The following is a 21322-nucleotide window of genomic DNA, read 5'->3' on the forward strand; positions in this document are numbered from 1 at the left end:
GTTGCCTTGTGAGGATCTCAAAGACTCATAAAGTTTGCTAAGGAAGGCTGCAACCTAGGACTCAGGATTTCATAAATATCAGAGAAAAAGGCAAAATTCACGTGAAACCTTGCACTAGAGAAGTTGGGTGTGTTTATTGGAAATGGCACTGGTCTAGCTGCCCCGTATGTGCCGACTCTGTGTGAGACCTTGGCTAGTTGTCAGAGGGGCCCTTGCTTGCTCGGGCAAAGGTTGGTGCTGCTGTTCCCCTGAAGGGGGGCCTCTCAGTCCTCTGTTGACAGGCTTTGGAAAGGGAACACCTTCCCACTCTCCTAGACGCTGCTGGGATGGATCCAAGTGGTTTATGTTTGTGATCACACTAACCCCGTTTCAGTCCTTCTCAAACTTGAGCGTGTGCAATCATGGTCACCTGGAGGACATGTCGGAGTCCAGACCCCTGGGCCCTGCTCCGAGGAAGGGTGGGTTCGGGAATTTGCATTCCCTCTAATCCCCCCCCCCTCCCCCCCAGGTAGTGCTGCTGCCGGACCACAGCCTTGGAGAAGCACTGCTCTAGTTAAGGCTGCCTAACCAGGTGCTAAAAGGCTCGTTGAGTCTTTAAGCTTGTAGGATGTCTAATGCCCTTCTGTGCCTCGCTTGGTTCAGGAGCTCGTATCTGAGCAGTGTATGTTTATTGGAAGGCTAGGGAGGTGGCACTTGCAGAGCTTTTTTCTGATCTTGTCCCCAGCATAGATGACATCATTTAGGGGACTACAAAGACATGCCAGGCAGCAGACATTGAAAGGCTAAGGAGATCATCTGGAAGTGGAAACGCTTTCTTTTGAGATAAATGATGAGCAGAAAGGCTAGTAAGCGTTGGACTAGAGGATGCGCTAATCTGATTGGATCGGTCACGGTTGACACCTAGTGGAGGAGGCTGATGCACAGGATCCATCACGAGGAGGGCAGTTAGTCTCTGGTTCACCTTTGATGATGTGCCCACCTGGTCAGGCCGGCTGCTGATGCCGTGTCCTCCCTCTGCACTCCACCCATCTCTGCTTCCTGAGTTCTGCTTCCTGTAGGTTTCTGCTTTTCCCCAACTTCAGCTTGTTGGGACCCCTGTGGGTCCCGTTGTAGCTTGTGGTCTCTTACTGTGCTTCCTTCGAGTGTCGGCTTCCTACGTGCTTCATTCTCTGGGTCTTACAGGACAGACTCTGATGGACCCACCTGGTCTTACAATAGACCAGGCGCTGTCGTGGCAGCCAGTAGATGAGCTGTTGGGGGGTCAGGGGCCTCCCGCTGGTCCAACCAGCTGTGCCTGAGGGATAGGACTGGTATTATTGGTCAGGTATTACTAAACATGGACACCCAAGATGACTCTTAATGGGATGGGGGCGTGGGTATTAGCGTGGTTGACAGGAGTGCTTTCTTTCCTTCTGGCTGTAATTCATCCCTTCTTAGACAAGATCCTGGAAAGAATTTGCTTCTGCGTTTTTCTTCACTTCCTCACCTGTCTGTCACACATTTTTCCTCTCACCTTTTTTTTTAAACACCATTTTTGTAGTTTTTAAAATCCCAAGCCTATAGAAAGGTTGAGAGAAAGTACAATGAGCACACAGACCTTTACCTAGACCAGAATTCTCAATCTTGGCACCATTAACATTTGGGGCTGGATAACTCGTTATTGTGGGAACCTGTCCACTGCATTGTGGGATGTTCATTCCTGACCTCTCCCACTGGATGCTGGTAGCATCCCCTCAACTGAGGCAACCAAAAACGTCTCAGACATCACCAAATATCCTTTGGGACACAAAATAGCTCCCAGTTGGGGCACCTGGGTGGCTCAGTCGGTTAAGCGTCCGACTTCGGCTCAGGTCATGATCTCACTGTCCGTGGGTTCGAGCCCCGTGTCGGGCTCTGTGCTGACTGCTCAGAGCCTGGAGCCTGTTTCAGATTCTGTGTCTCCCTCTCTCTCTGACCCTCCCCCGTTCATGCTCTGTCTCTCTCTGTCTCAAAAATAAATAAAAATGTTAAAAAAAATAAAAAAACAAAAAAACAAAAAAACAAAATAGCTCCCAGTTGAGAACCATTGAGATTCAGGAACTAACATTTTGTCATATTTGCACATGCACACGTACTGTGTATATACATGTACCCATATGTAAATGTGTATGTGTTATATACATGTATAATACAAATATATGTATATACATGTAAACACCCATATATGTATGTATATTTTTTCTACATACATATAATCATAGTGAGCAAATGTGGCAAAATAGTAATTTGTGGATCTCTATAATATGTATATTATACAAGCTATGTATTATGTATGCATTTATGTGTATTTATGCAAATGTGGCAACATGTTAAAATGTATATTCCATACACATAAATATATATATATGCACGCTTTTTTTCTGAAACATTTCTATTTTATTTATTTTATTTTTTTATTTTTTTATTTTTTTATTTTTTTTAATTTACATCCAAGTTAGTTAGCATGTAGTGCAGCAATGATTTAAGGAGTAGATTCCTTAATGCCCCTTACCCATTTAGCCCATCCCCCCTCCCACAACCCCTCCAGTAACCCTCTGTTTGTTCTCCATATTTAGGGGTCTCTTATGTTTTGTCCCCCTCCCTGTTTTTATATTATTTTTGTTTCCCTTCCCTTATGTTCATCTGTTTTGTATCTTAAAGTCCCCATATGAATGAAGTCATATGATATTTGTCTTTCTCTGACTGACTAATTTCACTTAGCGTAATACCCTCCAGTTCTATCCACGTAGTTGCAAATGGCAAGATTTCATTCTTTTTGATTGCCGAGTAATACTCCATTATATATATACCACATCTTCTTTATCCATTCATCCATCGATGGACATTTGGGCTCTTTCCATACTTTGGCTATTGTTGATAGTGCTGCTATAAACATAGGGGTGCCTCTTTGAAACAGCATCCCTGTATCCCTTGGATAAATACCTAGTAGTGCAATTGCTAGGTCGTAGGGTAGAACTATTTTTAATTTTTTGAGGAGCCTCCATAGTGTTTTCTAGAGTAGCTGCACCAGTTTGCATTCCCACCAGCAGTGCAAAAGAGATCCTCTTTCTCTGCATCCTCGCCAATATCTGTCGTTGCCTGAGTTGTTAATGTTAGCCATTCTGACAGGTGTGAGGTGGTATCTTATTGTGGTTTTGATTTATATTTCCCTGATGATGAGTGACGTTGAGCATTTTTTCATGTGCCGGTTGGCCATCCAGATGTCTTCTTTGGAGAAGTGTCTATTCATGTCTTTTGCCCATTTCTTCACTGGATTATTTGTTTTTTGGGTATTGAGTTTGATAAGTTCTTTATAGATTTTGGATACTAATCCTTTATCTGATATGTCATTTGCAAATATCTTCTCCCATTCTGTCCGTTGCCTTTTAGTTTTGCTGATTGTTTCCTTCGCTGTGCAGAAGCTTTTTATTTTGATGAGGTCCCAATAGTTCATTTTCGCTTTTGTTTCCCTTGCCTCTGGAGATGTGTTGAGTAAGAAGTTGCTGCGGCCGAGATCAAAGAGGTTTTTGCCTGCTTTCTCCTCCAGGATTTTGATGGCTTCCTGTCTTACGTTTAGGTCTTTCATCCATTTTGAGTTTATTTTTGTGTATGGTGTGAGAAAGTGGTCCAGGTTCATTTTTCTCGCTGTCCAGTTTTCCCAGCACCACTTGCTGAAAAACTATCTTTATTCCATTGGATATTCTTTCCTGTTTTGTCAAAGATGAATTGGCCATACGTTTGTGGGTCCATTTCTGGGTTCTGGGTTCTCTATTCTGTTCCATTGATCTGAGTGTCTGTTTTTGTGCCAGAGCCATACTGTCTTGATGATTACAGCTTTGTAATACAGCTTGAAGTCCACTGAAACATTTCAAAGTAAGTTGCATACATCATTACTCTTCCTCCTAAGTACTTCAGCTCCTTGGACAAGGATGTTCCAGTATATAACCACAATGAGATTATCATGGTCAAGAAACTTACATCAATACAACATTCTTTTATAGCCTATATTCATTTTTTTTCTAACTATCCCAATAATATTCTTTATGGATTTTTGGTCAGCAATATCTCTGTCATGGTAATGTAGTTGTTGTGTCTCTATAGACTCTGTTAATCTGAAAAAGTTCCCCACTTTTTTTTTTTCGTCTTTTATGACGTTGACATTTTTGAAAAGTCCAGACCCGGTTGTTTTTTTGGGATGTCCTCTCTTTTCAACCTACTACACTGAGACTTCTGCCTCTATTACTCCTGTAAAATTGCTTGATAAGTGCCGTTGTTCCATCAATGCTCAAATTCCATGGATTGCAAACCATACCATCATTTTATGTACCACTAAGGAAGGGGAGAAGCCCGTCACCAATTAACAATGAAATACCATCAGTTTTATGACACATTGGACACATTTATGCCCAAATGTGAAAAAAAAAAATGTCTTAGAACGGATAGAATATGGTAATTGCTGAAGCCAACGCCGTATTTGCATCCATTCCCCTCTTCTTGAGACTCCCTCTCTTGGCTTCTTTGATGCCGTCTCTCCTGGCTCTGACTGTGCTTTTCCATCTCCTCCTGCCCACCAGGTTCTCCCCATGCCGCCCCACCTTGGCTGTGCCCACTTCTCTCCTTTCCACTCCCCCACCCTCCTCACCCTCGGCGATTGCACCAGGTTTGGGCACCGGCCTGTAAGCCATGAGCTTGGTGAATCAGACCTTTTCCCTGGGAGACATGAGGTGGCCTTGGAAAATCCAGGGAGAGGTCCTGCAGGCACTGGGGAATTTGGAACTAGGGCTCAGAAGAGAACTGTTGGCCAGGAGTGTAGGTTTAGATGTATCCAGTGGAAGCTCATGGTTGAAATCAAGGGCTGGTCAGTTGTGGAAATAAGAAAGTCGTGCAGAGTTAGGAGCCTTGGGGATAGTCTCCTTTCATAGAGGCAGAAGGAAGGAGAGAGACCGTCACAGATAGAATTACATTTTTTTAAATGTTTTATTTATTTTTGAGAGAGAGCACACAGGCTGGGGAGGGGCAGAGAGAGAAGGGAACAGAGGATCAAAGCAGGCTCTGCGCTCACAGTAGTAAGCCCAATGCGTGGCTTGAACTCACAAACTATGAGATTATGACCGGAGCCAAATTCAGACACTCAACCCACTGAGCCACCCAGGCACACTGGGACTGGCACAGATAGAGGAGGAGGAGGAGGAGGAAGAGGAAGAGGAGGAGGAGGAGGAGAAAGGTGAGGAAAACTGGAAGAAAAGGGGGTGGTCTGTGGGACTACATGCTGCAAAGATGTCAGGGAGGGTGAGAGAATGGGAACAGGGACGGTGATTTGTTGGATTGAAGGGTTCTCCTGTGTCAGTCCCCTCTATATAATAGGGGATGAGCATGAAAGTGGAAGGGAGGAACAAGGGGGCTTCAGCTGGTGCACAAACCCAGTCCTCCTCCTGTCAGAATCCGGGTCTGCCCCCTGCCCCGCAGGCTGGAGCCATGCGTCCTTATATCCCCCTGGTGGTAGGAAGACGCAGCATGTGTCCCTGAGTTCCTGTGAGAGCCCAGAGATGCCCCTGCTTGAAGCTGGGTCACTCTGGTGGCCAGGTACTCCTGGTGGCTGGGCAGACGTGCGGGCAGAGCCACCTGCTGGTGGCTTTGGGGGCTGCATCATGTTTTGTCTTGCTGGTCAAAGCCAATTCCGGATTGCTTTTCTCCTCACTTGACGTTCTGTACCACATACAAATCCCGTGTTGGCTATTGCCCTCTAAAAATACGATATGATCTGGGGCGCCTGGGTGGCGCAGTCGGTTAAGCGTCCGACTTCAGCCAGGTCACCATCTCGCGGTCCGTGAGTTCGAGCCCCGTGTCAGGCTCTGGGCTGATGGCTCAGAGCCTGGAGCCTGTTTCCGATTCTGTGTCTCCCTCTCTCTCTGCCCCTCCCCCGTTCATGCTCTGTCTCTCTCTGTCCCAAAAAAAATAAATAAACGTTGAAAAAAACTTTTAAAAAAATAAAAATAAAAATACGATATGATCATGTTATTCTTCTGCCTCAAATATTCCCATGGTGACCCACTGCTCTTGGGCTGAGACCAAACTTCCCACCGAGGTCCACCAGCGCTGGGTGGCCAGGGTGCTGCCTGCCTCCCGCCTCCCTGCACTTCTGGGCCCTGTTCTCGGCATTCCAGCCACTCCAGCTCCCTTCTGCCTGAGAGATTTTGCTCCTATTGTTCCCCCTGTGTGGGACACTATTCTCCCTGTCCCCTGGCTAGCTCCCGGCCATCCTTTAGACCCCAGCTTCCTATCTTCCAAGAGGAGTCTCCCTGACCCTGGGCCAAAGCAGGTCCTGTGCTGTATGCACTCTCCAGTGCTCTGTATCTTCATACTTTTGCAATTAAGTGGCTAATTGTTTAATGGTTATCTTCCCTGCTGGAATGTAGCTCTGTGAGAGCAGGGCTTGTCGCCTTGTTGATGACTTTCTTGTGCCCTGTCACATTGCCAGCACCCTGGCATATAAATATTTGTCGAAGGATTTTTCTAACAAGCTATTTATGCTATAGTAGCAACCCCAAAATCTCTGTGGCTTAAGACAACAAAGGTTTGTTTCCATTTTGAATTTTTTTTAAAGATTTATTTACTTAAGCAAGCTCTTACACCTAACATGGGGCTCAAACTCACAACCCTGAGATCAAGAGTCACACACTCTTCTGACTGAGCCAGCCAGGCATCCCAACAAAGGTTTATTTTTTTTTTTTTTTTTTAAAGTTTATTTATTTATTTTGAGAGAGAGACCACAAACGGGAAGGAACAGAGAGAAAGATTGAGAATCCCAAGCAGGCTCTGCACTGTCAGTGCACAGCCTGATGTGGGGCTCAAACTCACAAACTGTGAGATCATGACCTGAGCTGAGCCACCCAGGCACCCCTAAAGATTTATTTATTTATTTATTTATTTATTTATTTATTTATTTAAGTAATCTCTTACACCCAGTGTGGGGCTCAAACTCATGACCTTGAGATCAAGAGTCACAGGCTCTTCCAACTGAGCCAGCCAGGTGCCCCAACAAAGGTTTATTTCTTATTAAAGCTTCAGTTCATGGAGCGCTGACCCAAAGGCTTATTTCTCCTTCAGGATCCATGTCCACTGAGCATGGGCTGGGGTCCTGCCCCTGGGCATCCTCACTCAGGGACCCAGGCTTACAGAGCAGCCACCACTTGGAGTACTGCAGGTTGCCAGGCAGAGAGAAGGAAAGAAAGCAGTGTAAATTGCAAATGGATTCTTAAAGTTCCCACCTGGAAGTGACAGATCACTTCTCTCATTTTATTGGCCAAAACAAGTCACATGGCCACACCTAACTTTAAGGGAGTGGGGAAATGCGATGCCACACATGCCCCCACCCCCCACCCCCATCTCCACCCCCCGCCCCGGGGGACCAGGAATATCTGCTGAGCAGTACTAATGACCATCTGAAGCACACATTACCTTTGTAATAAAAAAGACCCAGAAAACAAAAAGGAAACACAATAATTAAGGCTGAGAAACAAGTGGTACAGAGAGTCCGATTCAAGAAGGAACGCATCCTCAAGATGCTGCATCTGTGCTCTTGTGTTCTGTTTATTGTGCCACCCATAGAGGGGTTCACAGGTGTTAGGATACCTGAGCAAAACAGAGTTTTAAGCTTCAAAACTCTTCTTATCTCCGATCACATTTTCTTCTCCAACTTCTTGAGAGACTATTCAAATAAGATGACTGTTCTTAAATATTTTATTTTAATCGATGTTTAAATTTATCAAAATGAAACTCATAATCCAGCAATTACATTATTTGTATTGAGACTGCATGCTTCCTGGTTTCCTATGTAAAAAGAAAAACCTAAGATTTTGTCAATTGCAAAAAAAAAAAAAAAGAAAGAAAAGAAATCCCCTGAATTCAACCTTCCCATTTGTTCAAGACAGATCAACAATGAAAGAATACCATGAAGCCTGAGTTCCTGCTCTGTGCTATCTTCTTCACTGGCCTCCCCAAGTCATGTAGCCTTAGCAGTGACCCATCACCGGAACCCTGACTACAGCCTGCAGCCACTGCCCTGGGAGAGGGGCGTTGTGGGGCTGGCACTGCTGCTCTCGAAGCAGCATTCAGCCAGAGGTGGTCCCCTGGTGGATTTCACCTGGCTCTCCCCTTCTACCTCTATGGCTGCAGAAAGGTCCATCCGCTCTGCTACCTGACAGCCTTACACACTCCTAGAGACAGTTCTTTGTGGAGAGGACACCTGTTCTGCTCCAGGCCGAACACTCCAGTCCCTTCTACCACTTTTTACTTAACATAACTCATCTTGGTCACCCTATTCTGGATGCCTCCAGTGTGTCATTTCTTCTGTAGCTAGGATGGGGCATCCATATTTCACATCCCAGCAAGGCTCTGGCCTCCTGAACTCTGGACTTTAGACCATCTTTCCGGTCCACACTGACCTGAGACTTTTGGAATAGATTCATTCTTCATTTAAATAGTTCAAGGCTTGGTGTGGCCATTGTGGAAAATAGTTTGGTGGTTCCTCAGAAAGTTCCTCATAGAGTTACCGTATGATCCAGCAATCCCACTAATGGTATATGCCCAAAAGAATTGAAAGCAGGGAGCCAAACAAATACTTCTACACCAGTGTTCATAGCAGCATTATTCACAACAGCCAAAAGGTGGAAATAACCCAGGTGTCCATCAGAATGGATAAACAAAATGTGGTCTATACAGACAATGGAATATTATTCAGTCTGAAAAAATTCTGATACATGCTACAACATGGATGAACCCTGAAAACCTTATACTAAGTGAACTAAGCCAGATACAAAAGGACAAATACCGTATGGTTCACTTATATGAGTTCTCTTAAATGTTCTCTTGAACAGTGATGAAGGTTGTACATTGTGAATGCACCTAATGCCACTAAACCAGATACTTAGAAATGGTTAAAGTGATAAATTTTTTGTTGCATATATTTTACCACAATTAGAAAACATACCACAACTATATAGTCAACTAATCTTTGACAAAGCAGGAAAGAATATCCAATGGAGAAAAGCTTGTCTCTTCGACAAATGGTATTGGGAAAACTGGACTGCTTTCTCACACCATACACAAAAATAAATTCAAAATGTATGAAAGACCTAAATGTTAGACAGGAAACCATCAAAATCCTAGAGGAGAACACAGGCAGCAACCTCTTTGACCTTGGCTGAAGCAACTTCTTACTAGACACATCTGCGAAGGCAAGGGAAACGAAAGCAAACATGAACTGTTGGGACTTCATCAAGATAAAAAGCTTCTGCACAGTGAAGGAAACAATCAAAACTAAAGGCAACTACGGAATGGGAGAAGGTATTCGCAAATGACATATCTGATAAAAGTTTACCATCCAAAATCTGTAAAGAACTTATCAACTCAACACCCAAAAAACAAATAACCCAGTGAAGAAATGGGCAGAAGACATGAATAGACACTTTTTCAAAGAAGACATCCAGATGGCTAACAGACATGTAAAAAGATGCTCAACATCGCTCATCATCAGGGAAATACAAATCAAAACCGTGATGAGATACCACCTCACACCTGCCAGAATGGCTAAAATTAACAACACAAGAAACAACAGGTGTTGGCAAGGATGTAGAGAAAGGGGAACCCTCTTGCACTGTTGGGGGGAATGCAAACTGGTGCGGCCACTCTGGAGACCAGTATGGAGGTTCCTCAAGAAACTAAAAATAGAACAACCCAGAATCCAGCGCTTGCACTATTAGGTATTTACCCAAAGGGTACAAAAATACAGATTTGAAGGGGTACGTACACCCCAATGTTTATAGCAGCATTATCAACAGTAGGCAAACTATAGAGAGAGCCCAAATGTCCATTGACTGATGAATGGATAAAGAAGATGTGGCCATATATATATAACATACACACACAATGGAATATTACTCAGTCATCAAAAAGAATGAAATCTTGCCATTTTCAATGATATGGATGGAGCTAGACTGTATAATGCTAAGCAAAATAAGTCAACCAGAGAAAGCCAAATGATTTCACTCATGTAGAATTTAAGAAACAAAACAGATGAACATATGGAAGGGGGAAACAAACCACAAGAGACTCTTGGTGATAGAGAACAAACCATGGGTTGACAGAGGGAGGTGAGTGGGAGATGGGCTAGATGGGTGATGGGTACTAAGGGGAGGACACTTGTCATGATGAGCACTGTTTGTAAGTGATGAATCCCTGAATTCTACTCATGAAACCAATATTGCACTGTATATTAATTAACTAAAATTTAAGTTTAAAAAACAAAACAAAACAAAACACAAACCCAACCAAGGCTCTTTGTTCTAGATCTCCTGTAGAAGTGGGAAGGAAGGGACAGCTTATGCAGCACAGACTTCCCACAAGAAACTTTCTGTCTGCAATGGAGCAGTGGTGGGGGGGGGGGGTGGGAAGCGGATGTGATCCCCACCCCCCAGGACTCCTCCCTTACCTGGCTCCCTCCCTCTGCACGCAGCCTTATTGTTCATCTTTTCCCTGTGACTCAGAGAAACCCGGATGCTCTTTCTGGCCTCCTGCACAACTCAACTCAAGGCCCCCAAACCACATCACTTGCCACCACCCACTGGACCACCCATCCCTTGACCCTCCACCTGCCTTCACCTACTTCCCACAGAAAACACTTCATCCCTGGCCTTGCTTGACATTCCCTGGTTCAGAGTCTGCACTTCCTACCTCCTAATTTGCACCTTGGATCTGCTACTCTGTGAACAGCCTTCCCCAGTTATATCAACCTTGTGTTTTCTCTCCTGTTTGAGGATGTAAAATGCTTAATGATAAATGAGACAGAGAAGCCGTGAATGAAAGGTCAGGCTCATGGCAGGGTCAGCACAAGGACAGCATGCAGGAATCTGGAGGCTGGGCAGACTCAGGCCTGCCGGCTCATCAGTTTCAGGCCCCTGGCCACTGGGTGACCCTCAGACTCTGGCTTCTGGGGAACCAGTCACCATCATACTGACCGTAGTCCTATTTTACACAGATAGGTCACCGGGAGAGCTGTAAAACAACAATGTCCACCCATCTGGGTCTACCCATCGGCAATGGGAGTTGAATCACCCAGTGCCATTTGGCTCATTCTCTGTCTCCAGGTGTCCTTCAGCCTGGACTTCTTTGGAAGTCTGCTCCCAGCTGTGTGCAGCCCATGGGCTTCTGTTCTATAAGACTGCTGAGCTCTATCCCCACTGTGGAAGTCACCCTGTGAGAACCTACCAAGGATAGGAGCCTTGAGAGACGGTGAAAGGAGGGCTGCACAGGATGTACGAGGAAGGAGTTACTATGGGAGCAGTGTTGGCATGAAGAATCCCTTTACCCAGCTTTGCTGTGATTGATGGATCAATTTAAAATCCTTTTCTAGTTTCAATCTCTGGCCAAAATGAAGCGGCCTATTGACTGCTCTTTCCCTCCATGACCGGTCTGACTTACTACCATGCCCAGTCAGAGCTTACCAAGGTCCGTCTGTCCTACCCATTGCCCCAGATCTTTGCTCCTTATCCAGATCCCTCCATTCATTGGCACTACTGGGGTCTCCCACTGTCTTCCTAGAGCCTATATATTGACCCCATCCCTTTGTGGGCTCCAGGGTGGTCAAGGAACATCAAAATGCCTTATCCAGCCCCAACACCACTGCTGGGGTCAGCCCAGCCCAGAATGGTCTTCAACTGCTATCACGTACAGGAGGCTTATGGGCAAGAACTGCTTGTTATGGACAGAATTTTGATGTCATCCCCCTCCCCATCTGAACTCATATGTTGAAGCCCTAACTCCCAGTGTGATGAGATTTGCAGATGGGGCCTTTGGGAGGTAATTAAGGTTAGATGAGGTCATGAAAGCAAGGTCCTTGTCAGAGGGGATTGGTGTCCTCATAAGAAGGGATATCAGAGAGCTCACTTTCTCCCTGCACATGCACAAAGATGACATCAGGTGAGCACATGGCAAGAAGGAGACAAAGCCAAGCCTTTTGGCTTCAGAATGAAACCTGTCTTGCTGGCACCTTGACCATGGGCTTCCCAGCCTTCAGAACGAGGAGAAATAAATTGCTGTTGTTTAAGCCATTCATTTTGTTACAACAGCCCAAGCAGACTAATACACTGATCAACCTCTAGATCCAGAAGACACATTTAGGACCCCACCTTTAAAAAATTGTTATTAACATTATTATAATAGCATTAAATTAATTATTAAGGAAAAATCTGGATTCTTCCATACTAATATACCAGGTGACTTTATTTTTCATATTTTAGAATTTATCCAAAAATATTGACTGAATACCTCATATGTGTTAGGCACTATCTGGGTGTTGGCAACATCAAGATGAATCAGACTTGACCCTTGTTCATTTTGGATATTTTTTCCAGTCTTTCCAGGTTCTTTGCAAACACAATTTGTCATTATATATTTACTCTTGTAATAACACAAGTGCATTTTGTTTTTTTACTTAATATTATAATTTTTTAAAATTTTAGTTGATACACAGTGCTGCATTAGTTTCAGGTATACAACTTACTGATTTGACAGGTTTATACATTATATTGTGTTCACCACGAGGGTAGCTACCATCTGTCTCGTTACATCACTATTACAGTACCATTGACTGTATTCCTTGTACTGTGCCTTTTTTCCCCATGACTTATTCGTTCCATTACTGGAAGCTTGTATCTCCCTTTCCTCTTCACCCATTTTGCTCAACCCTCTCACCCCTTACATCTAGCAACCGTCAGTTTGTCCTCTGAATTTATAGGACCAATTCTGCTTTTCATTTGTTTATTCGTTTAGTTTTTTTAATTCCACTTATGAGTGGAAGCATGGTATTTGTCTTTCTCAATCTGACTTATTTCACGTAACAACATAATACCTTGTAGGTCCATCCATGTTGTCTCAGATGTCACAATTTCATCCTTTTTTATGCCTGTATAATATTCTAGTGCGTGTGTGTGTGTGTGTGTGTGTGTGTGTGTGTGTGTGTGTGTGTTTCCTTATCCATTCATCTATTGATTGACACGTAGATTGCTTCCATACTTTGGCTATTGTAAATAATGCTGCAGTAAACATAGGGGTACATGTATCTTTTCAAATTAGTATTTTCATTTTCTTTGGGTAAAAAGCCACAGTGAAATTATAGATCTTATAGGATTTCTTTCTTTCTCTTTTTCTTTCTTTCTTTCTTTCTTTCTCTCTTTCTTTCTTTCTTTCTTTCTTTCTTTCTTTCTTTCTTTCTTTCGAGCATGCACACAATGTGGGAAGAGGGACAGAGGGAAAGAGAGGATCTTCAGCAGGATCCATGCTCAGCAGAGCTCAATCCCATGACCCTGGGATCATGACCTGAATTGAAATCAATAGTCAGAGGCTCAACTGACTGAGCCACCCGGGTCCCCCCCAAATCATATGAGATTTCTATTTTTAATTTTTTTTTAATGTTTATTTATTTTTGAGACAGAGAGAGACAGAGCATGAACAGGGGAGGGGCAGAGAGAGAGGGAGACACAGAATCTGAAACAGGCTCCAGGCTCTGAGCAGTCAGCACAGAGCCCAATGCGGGGCTCGAACTCACGGACTGTGAGATCATGACCTGAGCTGAAGTCGGACGCTTAACCGACCAAGCCACCCAGGCGCCCCTATTTTTAATTTTTTGATGAACTTCCATACTGTTTTCCACAGTGGTTGTACCAATTTACACTCCCACCAACAGTGCATGAGAGTGCACTTTTTCTCCACATCGTCACCAACACTTGTTCTTGCTTGTCATTCTTATTTTAGCCATTCTAACTGGTGTGAGGTGATATCTCATTATATTTTTGACTTGCATTTCCCTGGTGATTAGTGATGTTGAGCATCTTTTTGTGTGTCTGTTGGCCATCTCATAAACTTTTTTTAAGCACTGTCATAGTCTTAGCGAAGGGCAATTTTTAGATGTTGAACTGGATGTTTGCAGAATTATAATCTTTTTAATGTGTGGTTTCATCGTCTTCATAGCTGTCTGTTAATAGCTGTGTGGTATTCTATTCAGTTGACGTACTGTAATTTACCTGAAGATCCATTATAGTGGGATGTTTATATTGCTTCCATTTTTTGCTGTTATATATAATGCTGGATGAATGCCTTTTTGTATATAGATAATTCAAAACAATGCCTTTTGTTTTGAATAATTTCCTTGCAGTAAATTCCCATGAGTGGGATTACTGGGTCAAAAATGGGGCACATTATTTTCCAGAGGACCAGGAATTGACTTGCAGGGCCACCGTAATGATTTGATTCTCACACTTGCACTTGAGCCTGGTTTGCTTCTGCTGGAGAAGGCATGGTGGAGCAGTAATGCAGGGCAGAATTCAGGGAATGACCAGTTAAAGCACGGTCTTCATGCTGTCATCTGCTGCTCACGTTTGCACAGATGTACAAAACCCATCCAGTTGGCCCTGGATTTAGGATGTCATCGTAAACTGTAGGTTTACTTGGCTTGGAGGTCAAGTGCATGGGATGTGGAGCAAGATGTCTGTAATCAAATCCCAGCTCCACCGGGCAGTTAGGTGTGTGACTCTGGGTCAAGTTTCCTCATTTGTAAAACGAAAGCTTAAAAACAGAACTTATTTCCCAGGGTATTGCGAAGATAGAAATGAGATACTACACGTCACATGTTCAGCCCAGTGCCCGGAACCTGGGAAACACACAATACACGTTACATAGTTATGGCAATAGGACTTATTAAGGGATGTGTTTTTGATGCAGTCTGCTATTCAGACTGCGGGACTGGTTTCTTCCTACCTTCAAGTTTGTTCCCACACACAAATCTTCTGAAATTAACTATTTTAAATTCTCAGCCAGCACTTCATTCTGTACATCAGAATGGAAAGCTTAAAGTCAAATCAATTAACAAAAAGGACTGTGCAGGGGTGCCTGGGTGGCTCAGTCAGTTAAGCGCCCGACTTCGGCTCAGGTCATCATCTCGTGGTTCGTGGGTTCAAGCCCCGCATCAGGCTCTGTGCTGAGAGCTTGGAGCCTGGAGCCTGCTTCGGATTCTGTGTCCCCCTCTCTCTCTGCCCCTCCCCCGCTTGTGCTCTCTCTCTCTCTCTCTCTCTCTCTCTCTCTCTCAAAAATAAACATTAAAAAAAAAAAAAAAAGACACTATGCAGAGAGTTCTGAAGAAGCATGTGTTATGTCCTTGAACTCAGAGAGCTTACATTTTTCAAACATTCAGCTTTGAAAGGGAATAAATGCATCGACCATGGCTCCGAAACAGCAGGGAACCCCTGGTCAGTTGGCATTGCCCCGTCACTAGCGGGTCCGGCTGGGGAAGTGGAATGAAGCATGGCTCAGGAAATGATTACAGCTTCATGGTGGGAGTGAACGGACCTGTCTTCAAGTCTGAAGGAAGTCATGTGCTTTTATTTTTATTTTTATTTTATTTTTTTTTAGTCATGTGCTTTTAAAACTAATCTACCCACTTCAGAGTGACAAGAGAGTAACTGAATCTTTTCAAAAAATACATCTTTTTTTCAAAATAAAATTCAGAAGGCCAAGTGAAACTCTTAGTGGTCCCCAGGTCCCATTCTGTGGTTAAACTGTCGGGGCTCCGTCAAGGCTGTCCGTGTGGACGTGGGCTTTGTTTTTCACAAGACACAAAGCTAAGCTCCCAAGATTCACTGTTCAGAGGCACTCCCGTTCTCATGGTAACTGATGGTCCATCAGCACCAAAATATAGAAGAGGCAGCAGGGCAGCGTGAAGATGTTACTACGACAACTGGAACTTAGAGTATACATTTTTAAAGGAGTGTGGGAGGGCTTAATTTCACCTCACTTGCTTCAAGAAAGCCTGGGTAAGAGGAGTCAGGCATTTCAGAAAACAGGGATGCTCTAGAATCCGAGGTCTGGACTCACAGCCACAGCGCCGGCCGGAAGATGGGGATAGCCGGGTGTAGCCTGCAGAGTTCGGTGAAATCACCTCGGGGGGAGAAAAAATCACCTCAGCAAAACGTTGCTCCATCAGAAGTCGTACAAAGATGTGGTGGTGTTGGGAGTAGGCAGGGTTGAGGAATGTTCCAAGAGAAGCACTCTTGATTTTTAGCCTTCACGGAATTTGCAGATCAGAGATGACCAGGAAAAAATGGACTTGCTTTAAAAAAAAAAAAAAAAAAAAAAAAAAAGGCCATCTGAAAATAAATAAGCAAAGAGTCCGTTCTCCACAGCTTGGAATGTACAGGTACTACTAGGAATTTGAAAAGGATAGGGCACTTCTGCTTTCCTCTGAGGATGTGAATTCATTTCTCTTTCTGGGCCTCAGAGAGCTGACTGGAGATGGCGTCGTGGGAAGTTGCACACCTTCAACTTCAGTCCTGGGGCTACAGCAGGTCTGCGGACCCGGCCGAGGGGTGCCAGCCCTGTGTGTGGCACCAGAAAGAGCTCCTCACACTCTGGGGCTGGTATTTGTGTCCCAGGGCCCTGGTTGCCTGCTGCCAGCCGTTAGTGGTGACAGCCCACCCAGCCTGGCCAGCTTCCCCCGTTAATGGCGTTAATGGCCTTGGCTTCCACATCCCTGGAGCGATTCAGCACTGCCCCAGTGTCTCCCTGTTACCTGAACCGTCTCCCTAACACCCCCCACTTCTCTTGGTCTTGCTCTCTTTACTCAGTTTACTGAGTGTGGCCCAGGCCCTGCTCACAGGAAGGTCTGGGCGGAGCCAGGAAATCAGCATTTCTTTTTTAGCCAATTACAGAGAGGTCTCTGAGGCAGGAGTCGTGCAGCTCAGAGCGAGGAGCCTGATCTAGTAGAGAAGCTTCTGTCCTCACATTTCTTTAATTCTCCCAGCGATCCTCTTGGGCTCAGAAGGGTGAAGTAACTTACCCCTGGTCACACGGCGGTACTCAACTAGATCTGACTCCAAAGCCAGAGCTTGAGCCCACCCCATGTGAGTGAGAGTGGAAGGGTCTATTCCGCCAGCGGACCGTCCAGGGGGGCTGTTGCCGGCACCTGGGAGCCTCCTGCTTTCGCATCGCTCTTTTGTGCCCAAGCTCACTGGGTGGGGTTCATAGCAAGGTTACATACACCATCTCAAAGGCTCACTGATGCTCCGGCACATTCTGACATTCTGCTTTCTATTTTCTGTATTTTGTGATGTTTTGGCATCTCTGGGGCCTTGCAGGCCCGGAGAGGGACAGCCCCTCCCATGGTTACTTTCTAGAAATAGCAGACAACTCGCCTGTGAGCCTACGTTTGATACGCAAACCAACCAATCCGCCCCTCTCCCCCTATTTGCCTTCTTTTATCAGGTTCCTACAGTCAGGACACTGTCCTACCCTAAATCGCCCCAGGGCCAGATACCAGACAACTAGGGCTGCCCCTGGAGCCAGAGCCCCCCGAAATTACCCCAATCAGCCCATCCTGCCTTGCTTGCCTACACACCCTGCCTTGTCCGATCCTTCCAGCAAAAGCCACAATAAAGGCTCCGGCCCATGCTGTCTCCTCATTCCTGACGCTGGTGGCTCCCAGTGAGGCTCGAGCAGCGGTGTGCCCCTCCTCTTGGGAACTGTGAGCAACAAGAGTTTTGTTTCTTGTTTTCTGTTTTTTGTTTTCCTGGACTAAGCGGCTTTGCAGGGGAAAGGCAGGATTACGATGGATTTAAGAGCTGGCTTTGGGACCCGTCTTGCCAAAGTTGGGCACAACACTGACAAAGTGCCGGTTTACTGCATCCGCCGCTTGGCTCGGCCTGTCTTCTTTATCCCCTGTTCGGCCGCATTGGGGCTCCGCTTCTTTCTTTCCCATCACGGGCCAGGGAACCATGGCCTCCAGGGAACCTCCACGCATGCGGCCAGCTACTTCCGGGGTGCTCAGAGCCTCCTCTCCACACTGACCTAGGGCAGCCTCATCCTCTAGCAGCGTGCCTGCCGGAAGCAAGACTTGATCTTCTGGAGGGACACCCTCCAGCAAGGCCGCGCGAGCCTTGATCTGGACACCCATCTCGTGGCCAGTCAACCCAAGGGCGTGTAGCTTCGGGGTGAGGACAAAGAGCTGCATGTCAGTGACTGAACCGTGACCACCAGCGCGCTTCCACCCAGATGGAGTCAAGAAAGAGAGCAACAAAGTATTTTTCCTGTGGCAGTCGTCTGATCTGTTGGCCTGGATAAAAACAAGAATCCTGGGTTCATTTACAAGAAGACATCCTCTTCTGGGCTTAGCCTCCTACCTGGCACTCTCCCTGCCCTCCTCTTCCAGGATAGGGCCCCTCTTCTCCAGTTCCTGCCTCTTCCGCCCCTCCCCTAAAGCCCAAGGCCAGGCCCAGGACGGGATCAAGGACTGGACCTTGACCTCATTTCCTCCATTTCCCTCACTGCAACCCCTGCTGGAATCTACCAAGGCTCTGGGTTCTCAAAGCTGCAGGGCTCCTCCCTAGCTCTCCCGGCCCTAGGGGGTCAGGGGCCGCCTTCCAGCCCAGGGCCCCTGGGGCAGCAGCCCCTGTCCTGCCGCCTCCTCCCCCCTGCACACTTCATTTATGCCACCTGAACCATCAGCTCAGTCTCAGTGCCTGCTGGCCTTGTCTTCCTTAGCTGACCAGGTGTAGTTTGGAAGGTCAGTAAGAGTGACGACATGACGCACAGGATACTGGCAACACTGGACAGAGCACGTGACGTGGGCACCTTTTCGGCCTTTTCAATGGTGGAGTCATGGCACAGATGAATTTGGCTGGAAGAGGAGGGGCGGCCGGGGGGGGCGGGGGGGGGAGCTGTTGGGTGGAAAAAGGGCTACTGGCGGTGAGGCCTTGAGAGGCAGGCAGAGGGCTCCCTCCGGAGGTCTGAGCAGGATGCAGCCAGGGGTGTGTTGTGGGATCTGTGGAAGCGGCCTGTGCTCCTGGACAGGAGGAAACGGGAGGAGGTGCTGCAGAGATGGGCACCAGAACGGGGCGGGGGTGGAAACGAGAGGGACCTCGCAGAGTTACAGGGTGGGGAACGGATCCTTGTCATAGAGGGGGTGCTTTTGTAGACTTTCTGGAATCTCTGGTTTTAAAAGCAGCATTCGCTGTGCTGAAGGGGTGGCAGGCTGCAGGTTATCTGCTCTCACGGTGCAGTTTCACCTCCTGCTGGGCTTTGTAGAACCTTCTAGGAAACCCCTGACAACACCCCTACAAGGTGAGTGGTGATCCCATTCCAAAGGGCTGGAGATCATGGACTTTGGAGTTGCTCCCAAATAATCACACCCTTGACTCCTTAATTTGTGAATTCCCAAAGGCCTCCTGCCTTATCAAGATTTAGTGATGGTTTGGAATGCAAACAGGAAGGTGCTATCTGAGTAGGAGGGTAGAGGCTTGACCTTGAGGGCTCTGAGGAGCCCTCCTGTGCTGTTTACAGGGACAGGGCTGACAAGTAGCCTCTGGGCACAATGGCCTCTGTGCCTTCCTGCACCAGGCTGACTGGCTGTTGACTCCCATGCCTCACGTTCTCCACCTGAGACAACACGGGGGCGTCGGCAGAGCTCCTCCAAAATGAAATTAGAGTTACTTTCTGGGGTGAAAATTAAGAACCAGAACATGATCGAAGACATTGGCCAACCAGAGAAAGCAAATAACACGAGGCATTTGTAGCCAAGAGTGGCGGAAAGACTGGAAACGCCCACACAGCGGTTGGCCGCGTCAGACCAGAACCTCTGGGACACACGGGACGAACCTTGCCCCAGAAGAGGAGAAAAGCAAGTGTCCTTCCTTTTCTGAGTATCTGCCCTCCTTCTGACACCTGCCAGCTATCCAGGTGTGAAAGCTTCCTGGCAATTTGCTGTCTGTTCATTCCCAACCCAACTCACACTTCAGGAAGAGTGGTCTCTCCCAGATTCCTCCTCAGCCTTGAGTTTTCTCTAACTTCTCTTAGCCTGGGCTTATACTCTCATTATGCACACATTATTCATAATTATTAATTTTCGTTTAGACTTTCCCATTTACAGCAGTTTACATTCACGTTCATGTTCACACAAGAACTGTGTGAGAGGGGTGCCCGGGTGGCTCAGTCGGTTGAGCGTCCGACTTCGGCTCAGGCCATGATCTCGTGGTCTGTGAGTTCAAGCCCCGCATCAGGCTCTGTGCTGACAGCTCGGAGCCTGGAGCCTGTTTCGGATTCTGTGTCTCCCTCTCTCTCTGCCCCTCCCCTGTTCATGCTCTGTCCCTCTCTGTCTCAGAAATAAATAAAACATGAAAAAAAAAGAACTGTGTGAGAATGGCAGACCGGTGGTAGTCGTAGGTATTACCTTTTCTCTGGATAAGGGAACTGAGCCCAGAGGGTTGGGGACTTGCCCAAGGTCGTACAAGGCAGGATCCATATATATATTTTTTTGAGTTTATTTATTTATTTTGAAAGAGAGAAAGTGTGAGTGGGGGAAGGACAGAGAGAGGGAGAGAGAGGATCCCAAGCAGGCTCCACGCTGACAGCACAGAGCCCAACACGGGGCTCGACCTGGGGCTCCAACTCAGGAACCACGAGATCATGATCTGAACCAAAGTTGGACACTTCGCCGACTGAGCCGCCCGGGCACCCCTGCGGGATCCATATTTGAACCTCGTTCTTCTGACCTCTTTCCAGTGCCAAGCTCCATGAGTAAAATTAATGGCATTTTATCTATGTTATCTATTTTGAAATATCTTCACACATACACCTTTGCCATAGCTGGAATGCCTGCCCACTCACCCAACCCTCTGATCTGCCTGTCCTACTCATTCCTCCAACCTCCCAACCTGTTGGAATTCTACTTATCCCTCGAAACGTCGCTTAAATATCACCTCCCCAGTAATGGCTTTCCTCCCGACTCAGGGAAGAGTGACTGTGTCTTCCTTCAGAGTCCGGGACAGGTGCATCTGTGCCTTTGTGCCTAGGACAGGAGTCCACATCCAGTTGCAGGGGAGCCCCAGAGGGAGTGTCTGGGCGGTTAGCTTCTGTCGTAGGAGGCAGGCTCTACCTGCTGTTGAGGACACACACGACCCCATCCGGGAGCTGGGCGGCCGAGAGGAATGACAGATGCCCGCCACAGCCCACGTCTCCGGCTGCTTGGCAGCAACAAAGACAATTCTTCTTCTTACACTTTGAAAATGAAAATGCTGTCACCAACACGATGACGCTACCTCTTGTATAATCAAGAGTGTGCGCGGTCCCCCAGTCTCCCCCCACCCCCCACCCCCCCCCCCTCCGCAAGGGAAACAACCCAGAGTCTTTTATCAGTGCCTACTTCCGCTTCTGGTCCAGGATTTCTGGGTGGTGACCACCCTCTTCTAGACCCTCTAACCCAGCG

General features: G+C 46.5%; 1 pseudogene; it reads right to left on the reverse strand.

Moving 5' to 3' along the window:
• Positions 1-15444: 15444 nt before the first annotated feature.
• On the reverse strand, positions 15445-18569 carry LOC123607684 (annotated as a pseudogene).
• Between the last annotated feature and the right edge of the window lie 2753 nt (positions 18570-21322).

The sequence above is a fragment of the Leopardus geoffroyi genome, chromosome A2, assembly GCF_018350155.1.
Source record: "Leopardus geoffroyi isolate Oge1 chromosome A2, O.geoffroyi_Oge1_pat1.0, whole genome shotgun sequence".
Lineage (NCBI taxonomy): Eukaryota > Metazoa > Chordata > Mammalia > Carnivora > Felidae > Leopardus > Leopardus geoffroyi.